This window comes from Ovis canadensis, chromosome 9 (assembly GCF_042477335.2).
Source record: "Ovis canadensis isolate MfBH-ARS-UI-01 breed Bighorn chromosome 9, ARS-UI_OviCan_v2, whole genome shotgun sequence".
Lineage (NCBI taxonomy): Eukaryota > Metazoa > Chordata > Mammalia > Artiodactyla > Bovidae > Ovis > Ovis canadensis.
The window spans coordinates 69,186,722-69,210,988 of NC_091253.1; the positions used below are offsets into that span (position 1 = coordinate 69,186,722).

General features: G+C 41.8%; 1 protein-coding gene across 8 annotated transcripts in view; it reads left to right on the forward strand.

Annotated features, from left to right (window-relative positions):
• The window catches only part of SAMD12 (sterile alpha motif domain containing 12), a 527,507-nt gene that overhangs the window by 390,838 nt on the left and 112,402 nt on the right, over positions 1-24,267 (forward strand). The window contains exon 5 of one of the 8 annotated variants that reach the window (XR_011259241.1): positions 21,300-21,439. The exons of the other annotated variants lie outside the window; for them this stretch is intronic. The gene's annotated coding sequence lies outside the window, so the exon portion shown is untranslated. The remainder of the gene's footprint in view (positions 1-21,299; positions 21,440-24,267) is intronic. 8 annotated transcript variants of the gene reach the window in all.

The following is a 24,267-nucleotide window of genomic DNA, read 5'->3' on the forward strand; positions in this document are numbered from 1 at the left end:
GAGGGATAATCCTCCTCACCTCCTCAGATCACAATAAGGGTTAAAAAAAGATAAGCTGTCAGCCATAAAAAGGAACACATTTGAGTCAGTTCCAATGAGATGGATGAACCTAGAGAAGTAAGTCAGAAAGAGAAAAACAAATATCACATATAAATGCATATATATGGGATCTAGAAAGACGGTACTGATGAACCTATTTGCAGGGCAGCAATGGAGACACATAGAAAACAGACTTACAGACTCAGGGAAGGGAAGGGAGGGGAAGGTGGAATGAATGGAGAGAGTAGCATGGGAATATATACACTACCATATGTAAACTACCTAGCCAGAGGAAATTTACTGTATGACTCAGGAAACTCAATCCCCGCTCTGTCTAAGCATCCAGAGTGCATTACTGATATATACCTAGTATTCTAAGTTCCATAGTAAAAATCTACAGGGGAACCAGGCTATTAAACCAGCTCACTGTGACTGGAGAAGCTCCTCTGAAAACTCATTCGGCCTCACGGTGTCTTGAGAATAGAAAAGTGAGATTCCTTAGCCGTCTTTGGTCATTTGTCCAGTTCCCCTCAAAGGAAGTTGTCTTCCTACTTTGACATGCCTTGGGTTTGTTTCCTTGGTAAAGCCAAAAATAAACAGCTTGCCACCTGTGATCCCTCTGAAGATCCAGGTAGGATTGTTGCAGAAGTGGGGTCTGAGGAGTCTCAGGTGTCCTCGGGGTGCTCTGGGCTCTGGCTTCCACGCACACAGCCTCTCTGATAGGAAACTCAGCACCAACCCTATTCCCATAAATAAGGCTTACTGGAAATAGGAAATAGGCCAGGAAGAGAAGTTGTTTGTTGACCTCACAACTTCAGATTTATCAGTGGACATCCCTGGTTATAAAAACCTGCATCAGGCTATTATCTGGTTATTTCTTCAGACTTTTAAACTTCCTCTTGACTCCTCTCCATATATTCTGTTTCTTCCCCTTTGTGAGTTTTTGCTACACTTTCCTTTGGAGAACAAAACAGGATTTCTCCCACTATATATATCCTTCAGGGCATTTTATCATCAACTTTTGTGGTTTTGACTGCTTGTCTCCATCCACACTGTAGAGTTCATCCCCCCTCCTCAAAAAAAAAAAATTGTTTTTACCTTTTTTGACCACACCATGCAACATGTGGGATCTTAGTTCCTTGACCAGGGATCAAACCCATGCCCCCTGCATTGGCAGCTCAAAGTCTTAACCACTGGGCCACCAGGGAAATCCCCCAAATTTTCAGCAAACAGAAATTGTTTCTTCTCTCAGAGGAATTTTAATGCCAGCTATCAAGAATCATTACGATAACACATCCATCATATATGTGTGTGTGTGAATGGATTTTTTTTTCCCTGCAAAATGTTCAGAAAGGGCCACCCCATAGAAAGGACTGCAATTGTTTTCAAATTCCAGTGATTAAAGACAGAAGTCAGTGGCTTCATTTGATACCTGAATGGGAAGAGGACAGATATTTTATGTGTTCTTTGCCAATGGATTTCTAATAGAGGAAAAAGCCTGGTAACTCTTGGAGACAATGTTTTTGTTTGTATGTTTTCTTGGAGTATAATTGCTTTACAATATTGTCTTAAGTTTCTGCTGTACAACAAAGTGGTTCAACTATATGTATGCATATATCTCCTCCCTCTGAATCCTCCCTGCCTGCCATCCCCATCCCACCTATCGAGGTCATCACAGAGCACAGAGTTGTGCTCCCCATGTATACAGCAGCTTTGCACTGGCCATCTGTTTAACACGTGATAGTGTATGTATGCCAATGCTAGTCTCCCAATTCATGCCCCCCTCCCCTTCCCCCACTGTGTCCACATTAGAGAAAATGTTTTTAACTGTATACTCTTGAGTTTCTTGGGGAGCCAAGGAAAGAAAATGCCTGCCCAGTGTGCCTTCTCTCTCTTTCTTCATGTAGAATTCTTTCTCTCGGTAAATGCAACTGCCTTTTGCTCAGCTCTTTAAAGTTTTGCCCCTTTCCATTTTCATGAGAAGCACAACCAGAAACAAGAACTTCAGGTCATGTTTCAGGGACCCGAGCCTTCAAAGCTCCACACTGTGGGCATGGGTACAGGTTATTAAGCTAGAAAAACATGACACATCCCCTTAGGACTTGTAAGTAAAGTTGTTTTCCTTCATAACAAAAGGAATGTGTGTCCATTGTCTAGAAAGTCTAGACTATACAGATAAGCAAAAGAAGAAAGTAAAAGTCATATGCCGTTCCAGCACTAAGAAATAACCGCTATTAATATTTCATTGCAAATGTGTTTGATCCTTCAGACATATATGTACATCTGGATAAACTGATTTTACAAAAACAAATCAGAGTTTGGGCTTGCCGGTTTTCTTTCTGAATCTCAGCTGCACAGAGCTGAATTAACTGTACTACTTGGTTTATAGCATGCAATTTTTTCAGCTCTCTCAAAGCTCTCTCTGTCTCCTCCCACTTAAGCAAAAACTACAATGTTTGACATATAATTAACATCTACTATTGTTTTGAGTGAGAATGTTTGTAATTCATACAAATGATACAGGGTTATAGATACCATAGTTTTTTTTCTTTTCTTTCATTTGACACTGGGAATCTGAGTTGCTATATATATGTGGCTTATGCTGATATATGTATATATGTATATATGTATATATATATATTATGTTGAGATATATATATATATCGGAGAAGGCACTGGCAACCCACTCCAGTACTCTTGCCTGGAAACTCCCATGGATGGAGGAACCTGGTGGGCTGCAGTCCTTGTGGTCGCAAAGAGTCGGACACGACTAAGCGACTTCCTTTTCACTTTTCATTTTCATGCGTTGGAGAAGGAAATGGCAACCCACTGCAGTGTTCTTGCCTGGAGAATCCCAGGGATGGAGGAGCCTGATGGGCTGCCATCTATGGGATCGCACAGAGTCGGACACGACTGAAGCGACTTAGCAGCAGTAGCAGCAGCATATATGTATATAATTTGATCTTTATGAAAATCCTGAAAGCTAGGTGAAACAGATATTATTTTCCCCGTATGAATGAAGAAACTGAATTGACTTAGAGAGGTGCACTGACCTGCCCAAGTTCACATAGCTAATCGGTGGCCATGCCAAGGTCTACAGTCAAGGCTCTTGTTCCCTATCAATATCTCCCCATAGTACTTAGGAGTCAAGATCGTTTCCAACAAAAGGCAGTCGTCTTAAACTTCTCCATGAGAAAATTGTTCATAACCTGATGAAAGATCACATCAAAACATAATGTTTTCATAAGTCTGGGTTGACCTTTCATTTTTGTCTAAGAAGTAAGCCAGATGATCCTTTCCTCAAAAAAAAAAAAAAAAAAAGAGGTATCAGTGTGGCAGGGGTCACTCTTTTCTTTGAACACTGTCATGGGATATAAGTTTCCTTAATGAGTCCTGTTCTGAAGGTGGTGATGGCAGACAAATTATGGTTTTCAAGGTGAATCATCTCCTAAACCTGCCCTCAGGTTAGCGATGGGATGAACCATTGTGCCAAAAAGAACAGAAACTTGGATAGGAAGAATGGGAAGCAGACAAAAGTTTCTGACCATTCTCACATCAGAAAATACCCTGTTAGAAAATGAGTGTGTAGTTCCCTTTGACCTCCGTGCAGACCATAAAAAGACATGTTCAAGAGAAATATTGGACTTTGGCCCCTAAAATCAGTGAATACTATCCCAGGGGTGGGACTCATGAGCGTAAGGTTGGGTGATTGTGTGCAGGGAAAGGTGAAGCCAAGTCCTCAACTCTTGCTAGTTAAGGAAAAGGTGATTGAATGATGGGCTGATGGAGGACTCATTCTTCAATGTAAGCTTAATTATATTACAGAATGCTCTTCATCAGCATTTTGTGGACAAGGAGAGAAGAGCTCGGTTGGCTGCTGGTTGGTTCTGGCTTTTTAATCTTGGCATGTCCTTCAGCACCGCAGGCAATAGCAGGCAAAACCTGTGTTCTCTGAGCATGTTTTCCTCGTAAAAAGGTTTATTCTGCATAATCCAGTTGGCAAGGGCTTATAGCCAATACTTTAAGAAGAATCAGTATTTCAAATATTTGCCCAAATGAGCTCCCCAAACGTTTCATAGTGATAATGATTATAACTTCTAAATACTGACTGCTTGCTGTGCACCGGGCACTGTGTTTAACAAGCACCATTTTATTTATTCTGAGGGAAAGAAAAGAAAAACTTGGGCATTAGTATTATTATCTCCATTTTGTGGATGCAGAAATTGAGGCTTAGAGATGTGGAATGAGTTGCCCGCGGCTGCAAAACTAACTGGCCAGACTGGAATGCAAATCTAGAACTGTGTAACTCCAAAGATAAATCTCAAATTTTGTATGAGTTATCCATTCCTATGTTACAAATTACACACCAACAACAACATTCCCATCCCCAAGGCATAAGAATACCCTGGTGTGATAATTTAAGAATGTTCTCAGTCTGTGAACATGAGACCTAATTCCTCTTTCACTTCAGGTACCCTTATTTCAGAGAAGACTCTGTTTCTTCTTCCCACGGTAACAAAAAGTTTACTCTCCTATGCTGATATTATGTTATTATGACTCAAGGAAAAAAAAAATTTACCCCTAAAAGAACTTAACAAGCCTTGTCACCAGATTCACCCAAAGTATCTTCACTATTTACCAACTCTGTGGGCTTGGATATATTAGCAACCCTCTCTGGACCTCCATGGCCTCATTTATAGATTGAAAACTTACAGTTATCGTTTAGTTGCTAAGTCATGTCAGACTCTTTTGCGACCACCTCATGGACTGCAGTCCACTAGGCTCCTCTGGCCATGGGATTTCCCAGGCAAGGATACTGGAACGGGTTGCCATTTCCTTCTCCAGCGGATCTTCCCAACTCAGGGATCAGACCCACATCTCTTGTATTGGCAGGTGGGTTCTTTAGCACTGAGCCACCAGGGAAGCCTGAAGACTTACAATGCTACCAACCAAATGCCAATGAGGCTGTTATAAGGAATAACAGATTCTTCTGTCATATTTCTTGCATGCCTTTTCCATGGTAGATGCTCAAAGAAATATTTATGGAATATTTATTTCATTTTGCATTTATTCTTTCCATGTTGATGGAATGAATGCTTTAAGTCAATGCCCAGCTTTGCTGCTCATTCTAAAACTTGTTCACATGAGAGAAAGAAGAGATCCTTCCAAAATCTAGGGAACCCTAGAGGGATGAAATATACAGGTTCCAGGGTTCAATGTGACTTTGGGCAAGTCATAAGATGTGATTCAGAGTCTCAAGGGCTTTACACACAAAATAAGAGGAAACTATGGCTGTTCAACCATGTGGATATACTTAATGCCACTGAATAAGACATTTAAAATAGTTAAAATGATAAACTTTATGTTATGCATATGTTACCAGAACAAAAAAGAGAAAATAAAGGAAAATCCTAGCAGGCTAGAGTGCATTCTTTTTTTTTTTTTTTTACTTTTATTTTATATTGGGGTATAGTTAATTAACAATGTTGTGATAGTTTCAAGTAGACAGCAGAGGGACTCTGCCATACCTGTACATGTATCCATATGCCTCCAAACCCCACTCCCATCTAGGCTGCCACGTACCGTTGAGCAGAGTTATCTGTGTTATACAGTAGGTCCTTGTTGGTTATCCATTTAAAACATGCAGTGTGTGAATGTCCATTCCAAACTTCCTAACTATCCCTTCCTCCCGTCTTTCACTCCAGGAACCATAAGTTGGTTCTCTAAGTCTGTGAGTCTGCTTCCGTTCTGTAAGTATGTTCCTTTGAATCATTTCTTTTTTGATTGTGTAATATCTCTTATATGCACAATCTTTCTTTTTATTTGATTTACTTCTTAAAGTACATTCTGATACTGGAATGCCAAAACTTGAGATAAATAATATTAGCTTGGCTAGCATGTATGATCCTTGACTATGCGCCAAGCACGGCTGATACCAGATATTTGATCTCAGGTGACTTTCTCAGTAATCCTATAGATTGGGGTGTTATTATTATCCCCATCTTATAGACGAGGAAACAGCCTAAACTAGTGTTTCCAGAGCTGGGATTTGAACCGATATGTGGTGAGCTACAGTTCATGGGGTCACAAGGAGCCAGACATGACTTAGTGACTAAACAACAACAAGAGTACGTAACTTATTCCAACAATTCCGCTAAGTACATATTGTCTTTTTCCATATAAAGCAACAGCTGTCCCTAGAATTTAAATAATTTGCCCAGGACCACAAAGTTTTTAAGTTGCAGAGGCAGAGTGGAATCATGGAAAGTGGCTACCATTTTCAGAGCCCTTTCAGTGGAGTCAGTGGGAGGACTGAATGGAATAATTCATCTAAGCATTTAACCCAGAGCCTGACACCAACCCTATGAAAAAGATTCTGTGACTACCATCCTAAATTTACTGACAGGGAAAGTATGGCTTCTGGTAGGCAAGAAACTGTTTGAAAATACACAGCTTAAAGTGACACAGCTGTGGAATCTGTCTTGATGCCAAAGCATAGGTACCAATCTTCTGTGTCCTCTGACCTCAGAAATTGACTAAAAGTCAGGAGGGTAAGCTTCTGACTTTGTGCGGTCTCCCTGTTAGTTCTGTGCAGTGAACCACTGTTGTCACGGGGTTTTGTTGTTGTTGTTTTGGCTGTGGTGGGCCTTTGCTGTTGCATGCAGGCTTTCTCTCGCTGCAGCGAGCCGGGGCTACTCTCTAGCTGTGGTGTGTGAGCTTCTCGTTGTGGTGGCTTCTCTAGTTGTGGAGCATCGGCCCTAGAGTGCAAGCTCAATAGCTGTGGCACACGGGCTTAGCTCCCCTGCAGCATGCGGTATTTTCCCAGACCAGGGATCAAACCCGTGTCCCCTGCTTTGGCAGGCAGATTCTTAACCACTAGACCACGAGGGAAGTCCTGTTGTTTTTGTTTCTTATGAAAGTCAGTCACAAAGGGAGCTCTCAGTCTCCCGAAAGTATGTCTTTTCATCTTGAAGATCAAGCTTGATAATGAAGGAAATTGTTCAGTTCAGTCCCTATATCAAATCTCTTACAGAAGATGGATACTGTTTGCAGTGCCTTCTGTAGACATGAGTTGTAATCACTTCTCAAGAAGCTTTTCATATAGCGATGCAGAACCACTCTAAGTCAGCCCAGACAAGGGTTTCCCCCATAAGGGTGCCTGTAATAATCTACCATTTTATTTTTATTTCATCAATTTCAACAGTTCATAAGAACACACATAATCTTAGATGCAGTAATCAACTGTTTCAGCATTGCCCCGTCCTAAAATTAGGGCTTGAACTTGGTAATTTACCTAGAGAAACTTCATTGTCGAGTGCCACTCTCACGGATGAGGGAAAGTGCTACTATTTGGGCTGTATTTAATTCTTATTATTTCACCAGTTGAACTGGATACCACAGAGTTTAATAATGCAGGGTATAATTGCTGTAATGCTGTGAAGGTGTGGCTGCTGCTGCCTCTAGTCCCTGCTGCAGGCCTCTCTCTCTCACAAATGGGACCCCGCTCCTCAGTGGGGCTTTTCTGCTCCAGTTTTTTAATAAAACAGATTTCCTTGCAGTGAGGAATTTGTACAGGAATCGGTTAAGGGTATGAAGTGATCACCAAACAGCTTTTCAGGACTGCTAACATTGATCGAGGATATCATTAAGTACCTGCACCTTCAGCTTATTTCCTGTCACCGGAACCCTGGAAAGTAGGTCCCAGTGCTGGCAAGCTCGCAGGGGCTGGAAGGGGATTGGTCTGTAGTAGGTCACGTGGCTCACAGTGGAGAGCACCTCCTCCAGAGTCAGTGGTGTGTAGTTCCTGTTACATCGTCTTCCCAGCACAAACTCTTCTTGGTCCTTTTTGGAGCACATATAGGAAGGCATGTCTTAGAGCAGACAGAATCTGATGCCTAATGATCTCAGGTGGGGCTGATGTAATAATAATAGAAATAAGTGAAAGAAAGTAAAAGTGAAGTCGCTCAGTCATGTCCAACTCTTTGAGACCCTATGGAATGTAGCCTACAAGGCTCCTCTGTCCATGGGACTTTCCAGGCAAGAGTACTGGAATGGGTTACCATTTCCTTCTCCAGGGGATCTTCCCAACCCAGGGATTGTATTCTGGTCTCCCACATTGCAAGAGACACTTTCCCATCTGAGCCACCATGATAGAAATAAAGTGCTTAATAAATGCAATGTGCTTCAATCAAGCCAAAACCATCCCACCATCCCTAGTTCATGGAAAAATTGCCTTCCACAGAATGGGTCCCTGGTGCCAGGAAGGTTGGGGACCACTGTCTTAGAGCATTCAGCACATTCCATAGAGGACGAAGACAGTCCCGGACGAGTTGTGAGCCCTGCATGGTTATTTGCCTGCTTCCCAGGTGGAGTGTCACAGCACTAATTGCCGGTCGGGATAGTCCTTGTATCTGTACGCTCCCCACCTCCCTGTCCACTCTTCAAGTATGACCCCAACAACTGAGAATGAAACAAAGGTCACTCTGAAGTGTAAAGTGTCTTATAAAGCTGTATCATTGCCACTGCTAAGATACCTTTCAGTTTGTAGTAAGACTTACGATTTCCCGTGGGAAATGATTCTTCCTTTGTCAAAATGTGCAAACCCTGCAGACAGCAAGGCACATGTGATAAAGTAGATTTATGATGATCACATTTCTTTAAAGAGTTTATAACACATATGTTACTTGTTAATAGGTTGAGAGTGGCATCTTGCTGACCCTAAAATGTAAGGTTTATACTTCTGAGACAGTTGAGCAGATTTGAAGGGAAATGATGGTAGAAATGACCGCTTATTTGGATAATACCTTCTGACTGCTAAGAAATAAGATGAATCTAAAACCTAAGCATATTTATCTAAACATAACTTGGGATTTATTGGCCAAACATTGAATTTTTTTGTGGATACTGATGTAGAAAAAGTGGATAAAAATCAATTCTGCTTCTTAAGTATTTATAAATCAAGAAAAAGTGGGCTATATTTGCTGAGGAATGATCTATTTTTAATGTCTTATTTTACAGCAGTAATTAAATTTCGTCTTTACTTAATTGTCCTCCTAACCTCTAAAAATAAAAGCAGCAGTCCCTGTATACAATATGTATTACATTGGTCATTGCTTCATTCAGTAAATATTTCCGTATCAGGCATCATGCACTGTAGCAAGTGAGATAGAAAACCTGCCATCACAGGTCCATTTCGCTAGAGGAGACAAGTTATGAACACAAAACCAAATCAATTTGTGTAATTTCAGAGGATGATAAATGTTACGACAAATAAAAGTAAGGTAAGAAAGTAGACAGACAATGCTTCCTTTGAGGGGTAGTCTGGGAAAGACTTTTAAGGAAATAGAATTCCAGTAAAGACTAATGAATGAGAAAGAATGTTCCATGAATGCCTTTCATGTACAGACACCTCACCCAAAACAATTGGGGAACCACCAGTCTCACCTAAAGAAAAATAATTCTGTCTGACTTCCTCCCCCACGATTTTTTCCTAGTTCTGTTTTCTTCGTAAAGTATTAAAGATTTTTTTTTAAAGGTCTCTGTCCATCTTTCTTTAATGTTATTCACAAAGTGAGGCAGAATTTATCGTGAAGTTGGGCTAAATTCTAACAGTGCTGGGAGGGACCCAGTTCCATTAATCGCTAGGTTGCTATTTTCTAGAAGGCTCTTATTTACTTGGATCTCCTTCCCTGGTGGCTCAGACAGTAAAAAATCTGCCTGCAATGCAGGAGACCCCGATTCGATTACTAGACAGGAAGATCCCCTGGAGAAGGGATAGGCTACCCACTCCAGTATTCTTGGGCTTCCCTGGTAGCTCAGACAGTAAAGAATCTGCCTGCAATGCGGGAGACCTGGGTTCAGTCCCTGGGTTGGGAAGATCCCCTGGAGGAGGACATGGCAACCCACTTCAGTGTTCTTGCCTGGAGAATCCCATGGATAGAGGAGCCTGGAAGGCTGCAGTCCATGGGGTTGCAAAGAGTTGGACATGACTGACTGACTAAGCACAGCACACAGCACACTCTTGTCCTTTGGACTCTTCAGATTCCCTTCTCCCTAGGGGAAGTCCTTAACTAATGAACTCACCTTTCTCTTTATTCATCTGCTAACCTGGAAACAAGCCTCTGTGCTCAGTCTAGGGCTTCATGTCTTTTGGAGGGGGAAAAAGAGGTGAGATGTGCCATTTGATAGGATTCTCCCAAAAGACAGGTAGGATCCCAGGCATTTGACACACTTTGCCTCCTCTAATTTTTCTAATTTTCCTGAAAGCCTAACTGTTGTTGAGTCACTCAGTCATGGACTCTTTGTGACCCATGAATGGCAGCACACCAGCCCTTCTTTATCTCCTGGAGTTTGCTTAGACTCGTGTGCATTGAGTCGGTGATGCCATCCAACCATCTCGTCCTCTGTCACCCCCTTCTCCTCCTGCCCCCAGTCTTTCTGGGACATCTTCATTCTACAGGTGAGGGAAAACTGAAGCCCAGAATTCTAACACAACTTCTTCAAAGTCACCCAGTTCGTGAGTTGCAGATCTGGGATTTGACCTTATTTCAGATTCCAAAGCCATCCCATGCTCTTTCTACTACATGGATCCAGAAAACTGTCAATTTCTCTTATCCCAGAAAAAGTATAATTATGCAGCTCTCCCACCGCTCGGCATATCCCAAGAAACCTTCTAACTAATTCTCATGGCTAGTACCTGGCAAGTGGGACAACAGTGCTACAAATGAAGGTTCCGGTTTCTAGAATACAGTTTCCATTAAGAGAAGATATTGCAGGCAGTAAACCGACTACCTTAATAGTGGATGCCAAAACCCTGTGGGTGATATATAGAGAAGTTGAAATAAGGAACAAAACAAATACATTTAGGCTTGACCGAATTCCTCTCAGTTTGGGAGGAAGAAAAATATTATTCTCTGCAAATGGGGGAAAAAAAATAGATTTATTCCTCTCTGCTATTACACGAGTCCTGCTAAGCAATAATGCACGGCCAAGCCAAATGCTCTGATCGGTTTCTCTGAGCCATTATTAAAGTTTGCAAAATATTGCTCAGATTCTTCCTGGCAGGGTTTCAGTATTGTCTGTTTAAACTGGAATTGGGCTGGTACTCTTCATTTCTGTTAAGCCTGCCAGAGCTGGTGATCCCACTGCACAAATCTCCTGGTGCGGTGGCCTTCATCCAGCATGGGCTGGTGACACCCTGAGAGGCAACACCCTCCCCTGTCTTGGAGCTCTGATATGACTCAGTTCAAAAATGACTAAATCGACTAAATTCATCTTCTTTCCCTTTGTCTCTCCTTCTCACCCCAACGTGCATGCACACGTGTGTACATGCACTCAAGCAAACGCACGCTTTGGGCTTCCTTGCTAAGCAGAAATGAGAAAGGGGAACTCTACAGCACAGTGTCTTAGAAGGTACCCTTCCCATGAAATGGGGACCTCTGAGCCCAGTATACAGAAAGGGACACAACACTCTTCTTCCACCAGACGACCTGAATTCTCCAGCAACTTTCCACTCCCCAACTTTGTCCTCTGACACTCTCCAGCCCTACTCAACCTGTCCCATTTCTTCAAACACCTCATGCTCTTTCTTGCCCCAACTTTGCTCTGATGGGACCATCCTTCCTCCTTCCTGTTCTGATGAACTCTGGTTCACCCTCTAGGTCTCAGCTTGGATGGACTTCCCTGATGGCTCAGGGGTAAAGAATCCACCTGTCAATGCAGGAGACATGGGTTCAATCCCTGGGTTGTGAAGATCCCCTGAAGAAGGAAATGGCAGCCCACTCCAGTATTCTTGCCAGGGAAATCCCATGGACAGAGGAGCCTAGTGGGCTACAGTCCATGGGGTTGCAATAGTCAGACACAACTTAGCAACTAAACAACAAGTCAAACTGGGTGGCATTTCTTTGATCCCTCAGGGTGATGATTTAGATGCCCTTGTTATGTGCTACTATGGGGAGCTTGCCTTGTCACACCTTGATTGTAACTTGTCTCCCCAAACAGAGCTGCAAATTCTGAGATACAGACCAAGATTGTCTTGTTCACAGACCTGTACAAGGGTAGGCTAATTGCCATAACACGTCAACCAAAGAAATGACTGAAACTTCCAACACCACAGACTTTTATTCTTGCATGAATAATGATCCTAGGCAGGTTTGTCAGGTACATAGGATGGCCCTCATCCATGCAGTCATTCAATAACCCAGACCAGCAGAGGTTCTGCCATCATCAATAAGTGGTTTTTAAAGACTCCCTGCAGGTTTTCTCTGTTCAATCCAGCCAGAAGGAAAAAGCACGAAGGAATGCCTCACAGGACGCTTTTATGGACCTGGTCTAGAGCTGTGTACATCATTGTTGTTCATGGTCTATTGGCAAGAACTTAGTCACCTAGCCACACCTAATTGCAAGGAGTGCTAGGACACATAATCCCTGGCTAGGCAGCTACTCCTGGAAGGGAGAACATAAATTTGGGTGGGTAAGTAGTCATCAATAAGTGTCCAATCAATAAGTTGTTGCTAAGCAAATAAATGGGTCAACAAGTGAAAAGACTTAGGTAAGAAGACATCTCCTTAGTGTATTCTGAACTATAGTGCAGGAGCACCTTCTCCCAGCTATTTCAGATTTTAAAAATCTATCAGCTACCAATGGCCAGAGAGGCAGGTAGAAACCTACCAATAGATTGCCTTCAGTTTTCACTAGTGGAATGATGTGCCTGGCACAACAGGCAACATAGACAGTAAGCCCTCCATATCCACAGGTCCCGCATCTGTGAATTCACACACCTGTAGTTATGAAGGGCTGAGTACTCTACACCATTTTACCTAAGGGACTCGAGCATCCATGGATTTTGGTATCTGCAGGGGTTCTGAAACCAATCGCACACAGATACCAAGGGAGTATCGTAGTTTATGTTCACTGAATATCAGTTGAATGACTGATTGGGAAAGACTTAAGAATCCCCATATTTATATTGTGCTGAGTGATCAACTAGCCCCACTATGGAGGAAGCACACTCACTGCCAATGTGGCCTCTGCCATCTCCAGGTCATCCCTGTTAGAAACTCCTGCCTTTCACTGAGCCGAAACCTGGCTCCTTGCACTATCCCAGAATTGGTATCTATCCCTCCAGGTCATACAGAGCGTGTGTCTTCCAGAGGTGCTCAAACCTGGCTGTACTCAGAAGTGCCATGGACACTTTTAGGAAGCTATGTAGTCCCTGATGGCATCTCCAGAAATTCTGATTCCTCTGGGTTGTTTAGGAACCAGTTGTTTGAATGATCCTTACATGTAGCTGGTCCAGGAAGCCATGTGTCTGATACTTCTGTCTGGGATTAGAATCCTTCTTCCATCACTTACTGGCTGCAGTCCCCTGGGTGAGTTGTTTAGCCTCTTTATTCTTCATCTCTAAAGCTGTGACAAGAATAGTGTCTGTATCATAGAGTTGTTGTGAGGATGGAATGATTATTTCAAGTAAAGTGCTTAGTGTAGTATCTGGCCCACAAAGGCCCTCATTAGACAGAGGGCACCATTAGCTTCCTTGCCCTCCAACTCCTGTTACTCATCCTTTGTCTCCTTAGCAGCTTTTCAGATATATCTAGGCAACTACCAAAAACACTTATTTTCCAGACCAGTTACTCTCAGTTCTCTTTTTTTAACCCCTTTCCTATATGAAAGATTCATATTCCTCCTCATCCCAGGAGAAGTAGTGTGTTTCTGTACCCCATAACTAGTAGGAATCAAAGCCTCTGATGCAATGAATGTAGATAATTGGGCTCTGGCTCGAAACTTCAGATGACAGTCGTTACTGGTCATAGGAGGGCAGCTGTGCGTATTCTCTTATTCCAGGGAGGTCTTCCCATAGGGGAACCCTAGATGAACTAACGTCTGTAATGAAGGGGAAGCCAGAGAGAGGGTATGGGAGTTTATTTTCTGAATGCTTTCATCCTGATATGTTCAGTTGAGCTTCAGAACCCACCCCGAGTTAACTCATTAAGTTTCTAGAGTTCGTTGTGGATTTTCACTCTTTTAGTCATCCTGGTCAACACCATAGAAGCAAAAATAATGAAAATGGTGCCTGGGGAAGTAGGAAGGGCAGGTCTACAGACCCAGTGTGAAATTAGGAGGGGAAGAAAAGGCCAAATGTAAAACCCAAAGTGAGCCCTAGTTAATGATAAGGTATGATATAGACTTTCGGAACACATAAACAGTTCAGGGAGAAAACAATCTGGACGTTTCCTGGTACAAGACATACATGTTTCTTAAGTCTTATTTATGAGTCATGGGTCATCTTTCTTTCCCTTAAGGTTGAGACTTATGCTTGTAGCATGAGGGACAGTTGGGGATTGGAGGAGATAAATTCATTTATCATCACAATAATTATATCAATAAGATGTTCTTCTTAAGCTTCTTAATTGTTCAGTCACATCCCTATGAGTTAGAGGTAGACTATGTGTTAATATTCCTGTCTAATATATGAGGAAGTGTCTCAGAAAGGCAGAGTGGCTTACCCAGTGTCAGGCTTCATATGTGCCCCAAGAAGGAGGAAAACCCAAGTTCTTCCTATTCCTGGTTCAGTGTCCTCCGCTTCTAAAGTTGCCAGTTGTTCCTGGAATATTCCATTCATTAACCAGCTCACTGTTCCTCAATTTTTACACATGCACATATTTAAAACTGTCATGTTCCTTTAAGCAGCTCTTATCCTCAGCTTACATGTCACCTCCTCTAAAAGTTCTTGACTTCCCGAAGTTGGCCATAGCATGTTGCTTCTACCTCAATTACAACATGGATATCACTGGATTCTAATTGCTTTTTTATGAGACTTCTCCCTCCATCGCTGTGATGACCTGCCTGAGGGCAAGGACTATATATAAACTTAACTTTATATCCCCAGCAACTTACACAGTACAAAGCATAGAATAGATCCTCCTAAAATATTTGTTTCTTTTTTTTTTTGTTTTGTTTTCTTTTTTTTTTTATTTTTTTTTTTTTTAATTTTTATTTTTTTATTTTTTAAATTTTAAAATCTTTAATTCTTACATGCATTCCCAAACATGAACCCCCCTCCCACCTCCCTCCCCAGAACATCTTTCTGGGTCATCCCCATGCACCAGCCCCAAGCATGCTGCATCCTGCGTCAGACATCGACTGGCGATTCAATTCACATGATAGTATACATGTTAGAATGTCATTCTCCCAAATCATCCCACCCTCTCCCTCTCCCTCTGAGTCCAAAAGTCCGTTATACACATCTGTGTCTCTTTCCCTGTCTTGCATACAGGGTCGTCATTGCCATCTTCCTAAATTCCATATATATGTGTTAGTATACTGTATTGGTGTTTTTCTTTCTGGCTTACTTCACTCTGTATAATCGGCTCCAGTTTCATCCATCTCATCAGAACTGATTCAAATGAATTCTTTTTAACGGCTGAGTAATACTCCATTGTGTATATGTACCACAGCTTTCTTATCCATTCATCTGCTGATGGACATCTAGGTTGTTTCCATGTCCTGGCTATTATAAACAGTGCTGCAATGAACATTGGGGTACATGTGTCTCTTTCAATTCTGGTTTCCTCGGTGTGTATGCCCAGAAGTGGGATTGCTGGGTCATAAGGTAGTTCTATTTGCAATTTTTTAAGGAATCTCCACACTGTTCTCCATAGTGGCTGTACTAGTTTGCATTCCCACCAACAGTGTAGGAGGGTTCCCTTTTCTCCACACCCTCTCCAGCATTTATTGCTTGCAGATTTTTGGATCGCAGCCATTCTGACTGGTGTGAAGTGGTACCTCATTGTGGTTTTGATTTGCATTTCTCTAATAATGAGTGATGTTGAGCATCTTTTCATGTGTTTGTTAGCCATCCGTATGTCTTCTTTGGAGAAATGTCTATTTAGTTCTTTGGCCCATTTTTTGATTGGGTCGTTTATTTTTCTGGAGTTGAGCTGCATAAGTTGCTTGTATATTTTTGAGATTAGTTGTTTGTCAGTTGCTTCATTTGCTATTATTTTCTCCCATTCAGATGGCTGTCTTTTCACCTTGCTTATATTTTCCTTTGTTGCGCAGAAGCTTTTAATTTTAATTAGATCCCATTTGTTTATTTTTGCTTTTATTTCCAGCATTCTGGGAGGTGGATCATAGAGGATCCTGCTGTGATTTATGTCTGAGAGTGTTTTGCCTATGTTCTCCTCTAGGAGTTTTATAGTTTCTGATCTTACATTTAGATCTTTAATCCATTTTGAGTTTATTTTTGTGTGCGGTGTTAGAAAGTGATCTAGTTTCATTCTTTTACAAGTGGTTGACCAGTTTTCCCAGCACCACTTGTTAAAGAGATTGTCTTTACTCCATTGTATATTCTTGCCTCCTTTGTCAAAGATAAGGTGTCCATATGTGTGTGGATTTATCTCTGGGCTTTCTATTTTGTTCCATTGATCTATATGTCTGTCTTTGTGCCAGTACCATACTGTCTTGATGACTGTGGCTTTGTAGTAGAGCCTGAAGTCAGGCAAGTTGATTCCTCCAGTTCCATTCTTCTTTCTCAAGATTGCTTTGGCTATTCGAGGTTTTTTGTATTTCCATACAAAGCTTGAAATTATTTGTTCTAGTTCTGTGAAAAATGTGGCTGGTAGCTTGATAGGGATTGCATTGAATTTGTAAATTGCTTTGGGTAGTATACTCATTTTCACTATATTGATTCTTCCAATCCATGAACATGGTATATTTCTCCATCTATTAGTGTCCTCTTTGATTTCTTTGATCAGTGTTTTATAGTTTTCTATATATAGGTCTTTAGTTTCTTTAGGTAGATATATTCCTAAGTATTTTATTCTTTTCGTTGCAATGGTAAGTGGGCTTTATCCCAGGGATGCAAGGATTCTTCAATATCCGCAAATCAATCAATGTAATTCACCACATTAACAAATTGAAAAATAAAAACCATATGATTATCTCAATAGATGCAGAGAAGGCCTTTGACAAAACTCAACATCCATTTATGATAAAAACTCTCCAGAAAGCAGGAATAGAAGGAACATATCTCAACATAATAAAAGCTATTTATGACAAACCCACAGCAAACATTATCCTCAATGGTGAAAAATTGAAAGCATTTCCCCTAAAGTCAGGAACAAGACAAGGGTGTCCACTTTCACCGCTACTATTCAACATAGTTCTGGAAGTTTTGGCCACAGCAATCAGAGCAGAAAAAGAAATAAAAGGAATCCAAATTGGAAAAGAAGAAGTAAAACTCTCACTGTTTGCAGATGACATGATCCTCTACATGGAAAACCCTAAAGACTCCACCAGAAAATTACTAGAGCTAATCAATGAATATAGTAAAGTTGCAGGATATAAAATCAACACACAGAAATCCCTTGCATTCCTATACACGAATAATGAGAAAGTAGAAAAAGAAATTAAGGAAACAATTCCATTCACCATTGCAACGAAAAGAATATTTGTTTCTTGGGTAGATGGATGGATAGAAGGTTTTTCAAGGTAAAGATTTTTAAAAATATACAAGGGCCAGCCTGCTTTCAATAAAGGGCTTGCTTGGCTTTCTGATGAGGACAGAATCCTTCTGATGCATTTGGTTTAGATCTTCTCCCATAATTATTTATCCATATTCTAGAATTTCCATTGCTGAAATATTTACTTGCTATCAATCATCACTATGCCCAAAAGGGAAAGAGCTTGTCCCAGGCAGCAGTGTATTAAGAAGAGCACAGTCATCAGGTAGAGAAGACTGGAATCTTGATTCATCAAGTTCTTGAGCATATGAATTCTTCTATAAATTCCTTATTCCTTGGTTTCCTCAAGTGTTAAATGAGGACAATGATGGTGCCTCCTGTACAGATGGTTTGTGAGAATTAAATGAGATATGTAATATGTATGCATGCTCAGTCCAACTCTTTGCAACCCCATGGACTATAGCCCACCAAGCTCCTCTGTCCTTGGAATTTTTCAGGCAAGAATATTGGAGCAAGTTGCCATTTCCTTCTCCAGGGAAATCTTCCCAACCCAGGAATTGAACCCACATCTCTTGCATCTCCTACATTGACAGGTGAATTCTTTACCACTAGTGCCGCCTGGAAAGTGCTTAAATGAAATAATAAAGGCTAACCTGGTGGCTCAGACAGTAAAGAATCTGCCTGCAATGCAGGAGACCTGGGTTCAATCCCAGGGTTGGAAAGGTCCCCTAGAGAAGGGAATGGCAACCCACTCCAGTATTCTTGCTTGGGGAATCCCATGGGTGGCGGAGGCTAGTGGGCTACAGTCCATGGAGTTGCAAAGTTGGACACAACCAAGTGACTCACACACACACATAAGTATGAAACACTTGGTACACACCAGCACTTTGGACAGCACCAGACACAGAGTAAGCATTCCTTATGCCTGAACTCTTCGGTCTTCTTACTGCACACATAAAATCCTGGGACCCGGAAATCTGCTGAGTCAAGTCTGTACCTGGAGACCCAGTGCCGAGAAAGCCTGAACATGTGATTGCGGTTACTCTTTAGACTAAACAGGCTATGATTCACTACATCTTTAGCCAAGTCATTTCTCTGACTTCAGTTTATCATCTCCTCTTACAGACATGCTTCAGTGTTTTAGTGAGCTAGATGTCAAGCACTGGATCCCCTGCCCTGAACTTGTCACTTGATGTATATGACTTGAACTGGAAGTTCTTTGAAGACAGGGACTGTTTAATCCTATCTTTCCACATCTGGGCCCGACTTCCTTCTCAGGAGTCCCTTCCCAAAGTTTTGCAGAGTTGAAATAAACTTTCCTACATCATTCAACATGCTCTTGGGGGGACTTAGTTGAGCTCCAGGAAGGTTCTGGCCCATTAACCCTGTTCCCCTGCAAGCAGTTAGTGAACTTAATGATCCCGCTGCCCCCAGCAGGGCACCAGGCCCACTCGCTCCCCGATGGCTTCCGGATCTTCCCTGGCATCCGGCAGCCGTGAGAGCCCTGGCAGCCCCACTTCCCCGGTGGCACTTGGGGAGCCGGGCCAAGTTCTCTGTCAAGTTAATGGAGTGACCTTCTTTTAAGTTGTGGCCAAGGCGGCCTCATGTTCAGAGGCAGAGGGCTCTCTCCCTGGAGCTATAAGCTCTTAAGTTTTATGTCTGTGCCTGCGTAGCACCTGGAACATAACAAACATTTAACATATGGGGAAGGATGGAGAGAGAGAAGGAAGGAGAGAGGGAGGCAGGGAGGGAGAAAAAGAGAACTGGATTCTTGGTAGTATTAGCCTCAAGATATGTATCATTTACCTAATATAGGATGGAGATCAAGGAGAGCTACTTTTACTGTTTCCTAATAAAAAGTCTTCTCCCATGAATGATTTTATGACCTCTACAAGCAAAGGGCAGGAGGGAAGCAACAATATCTTTTGGTTATTCCAATAGATGCTTTCTCCCATCCTCTGCCCTTTCAACAAATCTCAGTTGAGAAATATCTGTTAATAGGTGAGCAAGGATAATGTCATTGAATAAAAATGGATGGAAACCAATAGAAACCCAAAATACTGTTTGCTCAACAATAAGTAACATCAGAGGACTGAAAGATTTCCCACAGAGGTCAGCAGTTCTGCCAGTGAGGCACCGAAATTCACACCTCTGCCAGAAGCACTCTCTTCCTGGCATGACAAAGGAAAACTGAAATCTGTTCACGTCAATGCCCAGAGGAGGTGATTTTACCTCTTCTGATTACTGTTCAGGTGTGTCATTCTCCAAAGAGCCAGCCTCCGGAGGCTTGTGAAACCTGTTATAAAATGTAAAAGCCTTGTTTTAAAATGGATAAATCCTTTTTATGTTTTTGTTTTGCTTTGCTTTGTTTTTACTCTTGAAACTAAACTGTAGCCTGCAGATGTCTGTCCTGTGTGAACCTCAGATATACTCCTGTTTTAGCAAGCATCACTTTTATTTCCATAATTGGCCATATCATGAAGCAAACCACCTGGGCTAAACTATAGCCTTGGTTTTCTTTGTAATTTTAAAATATTGCTCTTTATAGCAATTTGTTATCTGAGAATCTCAATTCTGGAGTCAAAGTATTTGAGATTAGAAATTAAGCAAAATAATAGTAACACTTGGATGCAAGAACTTTTTCTTCCCTTACTTCATTGAATCATCATGACAACCTATGACCTGAGCATATTATAATATACTTGTTATGAATTTGAGGGATTCACTAGCCAAAGCTAGAATCCAGACTTCTCCAGAGCCTGCAACACTTCCATCCACTCTGTGGCTCCAAATACACCTTTAGCCACTCTTTTTTTTTTTTTCTTTAATACATTGTTGTTGTTGTTTAGTCCCTAAGTCATGTCTGACTGTGCGACACCATGGACTGAAGCCTGCCCGGCTCCTCTGTCCATGGGATTTCCCAGGCAGAAATACTGAAGTGGGTTGCCATTTCTTTCTCTAGGGAATCTCCCCAGGCCAAGGATCAAACCCATATCTCCTGCATTGAAAGCTGATTCTTTGCCACTGAGCCACCAGAGAGGCCCTTTCCTATAGCACCTATCAATTTCCAGCATACAAAATAATTCACTTATTACCTGTATTGTCTATTGTCTTTCCCCTCACTAGACTATGAGTTCTATGAATGCAAACATTCTTTTTCTCTGTTCTGTTCATTGCTCTTACCTAAATTCAAGACAAGAGCCTAACACATAGTAAGCTTTCACTGTATATTGCAATAATTATCACTCTATGTTTATCTACTGTACTGTGCCAATCCTATTCATGTTTCACTAGTGGAAAAACTGAGGTCAGGAGCCACCTGCTGATTTACTAATGATGATACAGTGAGCAAGTTGGCAAGAAAAATCAGATCTCCTTACTGCCAACCCAATTCTTTGCCTAAATCCCAATTCAATCTTGCCGTACTTTTATTATGCTATAAAATGAATAACTGTTTATGAGTTCATTCCCAGGCACATTATTGCTTTTATATCACATCAAAGAACTTGAGATGGGCAAAAGATATAGCCCTATTGATTGTTCTCAGAGACTCAACTTTTCCATCCCACAAGGAATCCACGCTTAAGATTCATTTTGGGGACAGAAGCAAATCTACCTCCGTGTCAGGACAGAGTTGCCAGACTGTCTGGTGTTAGAAATCTTGAAGTCAGTCATCTGAACTGAGAACCCTTATCTGTTCATCTCCGTCATACTCTGACGGAAACTTAGAACTGACCCAAAGTCAAAATCCTGAGATGTTTTCAGCTTTTGGAGACTCAGTGGGTTGGTGTCTTCTAGGGGAAATCCAGGAGCTATGGGAAGTAGCAGGAAAGTGACTCACCCATCCTTGAATTAGCCACTGAAGCCATGGGCCTGGGATGCGGGGCTGAAGTCCTGGATGTTGGCTGAAGAAGAAAGTGGCAACTTTAGAAGCAAGGGTATGTTAAAATAAAAGATGTGTCTGACTTTCTGATAAAAGACAAGATTCCAGAGCCTGTCAAAAGAATCCATTTATATGAGCATGAGTTTTATTACTAGCAACCTTAATCTTCATCAGTTCAGTTCAGTCACTCAATCGTGTCCAACTCTTTGCAACCCCATGGACTGCAGCATGCCAAGCCTCCCTGTCCATTGCCAACTCCTGGAGCTTACTCATGTCCATTGAGTTGGTGATGCCATCCAACCATCTCATCCTCTGTCGTTCCTTTCTCCTCCCACCTTCAATCTTTCCCAGCATCAGGGTCTTTTCAAATGAGTCAGCTCTTCACATCAGGTGGCCAAAGTATTGGAGTTTCAACTTCAACATCAGTCCTCCCAATGAACACCCAGGATTGATCTCCTTTAGGATGGACTGGTTGGATCTCCTTGCAGTTCAAGGGACTCTCAAGAGTCTTCTCCAACACCACAGTTCACAAACATCAATTCTTTGGTGCTCAGCTTTCTTTGTAGTCCAACTGTCACATCCATACATGACTACTGGAAAAACCATAACCTTGACTAGACAGACCTTTGTTGGCAAAATAATGTGTCTGCTTTTTAATATGCTGTCTAGGTTGGTGATAACTTTCCTTCCAAGGAGTAAGCGTCTTTTAATCTTCATAGTAATATCTCATTCTGTCTACAGTGGAAAATGTGACTTTCAGTAGAAAACATAGGAAGAGAGGCTTTTCTACTATTAATGACATGCCTAGACTACTCTGCTATCAAACTCATGCACAAGGCTGCTGCCCAAAAGAGGGGGACTTATTTGTAGTTTAACAAGTCAAGTGGCCCATAGACATTAAACTTATGATGTTGAATTGATTAGTACTAGGTTCTGGACATGAATTTGAGCAAACTCCAGGAGATAGTGAAGGACATGGAAGCCTGAACACAGGAGCCTGACTGGCTGCAGTCCATGGGGTCGCAAAGAGTCAGACATGATTTAGAGAAGAATGGGCTCTGTTAGGGACTTCCCAGGTGGTGCTAGTGGTAAAGATCTGCCTGCCAGTGCAGAAGATATAAGAGACTCAGGTTCAGTCTCTGAGTCAGGAAGATTCCCTGGAGGAGGGCATGCAGCCCACTCCAGAATTCTTGCCTGGAGAATCCCATGGACAGAGGAGCTTGGCGGCCTACAGTCCATGGGGTCACAGAGTCAGACACTACTAAAGCGACTTAGCACACACACAGCTCTATTGGGCATGCACTATTCTTTAAAGCTCTCTACACTTTAAAAATACGTTTTTAAAAATATACTTTCTCATAAGTTTTAGATGAGTGTAAAATCATCCTGAGTAATTGCAGAGACTTTTTTTTCCTAAATATTTATTTATTTGGCTGAGTCTTAGTTGTGGTGCAAAGGCTGAGTTGCCCTGTGGCATGTGGGATCTTAGTTCCTGGATCAGGGATTGAACCTGAGTCCCCTGCACTAGAAGGCAGATTCTTTTGTGACCTTTGTGTATAAAATGGAGATGACAGGATTTAAGTTCCAAGATTATTGTGAAGATAAGTAGTAATATAAATAGCCTAGCATGTTTTCTGATATGTGTTTTTTTCATATTTTAATGGACTTTTAGAAAAAGTTTTAACTGGAAGATAATTGCAACGTTGTATAAGTAGAAGGTGGATTCTTAATCATTAGATGAAGAGTTTTGTGACCCAAGACTTAATCATTAGATGAAGATTGTGACCCAATCTTCCTTAGGCCACCAAGGAAGTCCCTATGGCTTCTCAGTCTTTCCCACTGTGAGTGTCTGCCTCCTGCTCACCGTGATGTCTCTACCCGGATGTCCTGTATGCTTCTCAAATACATAGTGAGAGGCAAATTCAATATCTTCTCTTCTCAGAGAAAAAAAAAGAAAGAAAAGCCCATTCCTCTTCCCCCTTATTTTTTAATAACTGTTCTACTTCAGTCATCCACTCTAGAAACTTTGCTGTCTCCATTGAACACCCACTCTTTCTCCCGCTGTATCTCTTAGGTAACTCAGGATTTTCATTTCTGAAATGTCTGTCAAAACTCTCCTATCTTGTCCATTGTTACTGGTAGCGCTCTGCTTCAGGCCTTTGTCATCTCTTACTTGGCCTGTGCTAATACTCAGCAGTTTGATTCATTCAACAAGTCATCATTGGGGCTTCCCTGGCAGTCCAGTGGTTAAAACGTCACTTTCCAGTGCAGGACACTGGTGAGTTCAATCCCTGGTCAGGGAGCTGGGATCCCATATGTACTGTGACCAAGAAAAAAAACCATAAAACAGAAGAATATTGTAACAAATTTAATAAAGACTTTAAAAATAATCACCCAGATTCTTGAAAAGAATCTTTACCCCAGAATGCCATCATTGAACCTCTGCCATGTACCAGACATTGTGCTGGATGCTAGGGAGCCTGTCCTGGGCAAAAGCAAGCATGGACCTTGCCTGCATGGCCCTCTGTTCTCTAACTTTGTTGTTTAGTCACTAAGCTGTGTCTGACTCGTGACCCCATGGACTGCAGCATGCCAAGCTTCCCTGTCCTTCACTATCTCCCAGAGCTTACTCAAACTCATGTCCATCCAGTCGGTGATGCCATCTGACCATCTGATCTTCTGTCGTCCCCTTCTCCTCCTACCTTCAGTCTTTCCCATCATCAAGGTCTTTTGCAATGAGTCAGCTCTTCGTATCAGGTGGCCAAAGTGTTGGAGCTTCAGCTTCAGCATCAGTCCTTCCAGTGAGTATTCAGGGCTGATTTTCTTCAAGATTGACTGGTTTGACCTCCTTACTGTCCAAGGGACTCTCAAGAGTCTTCTCCA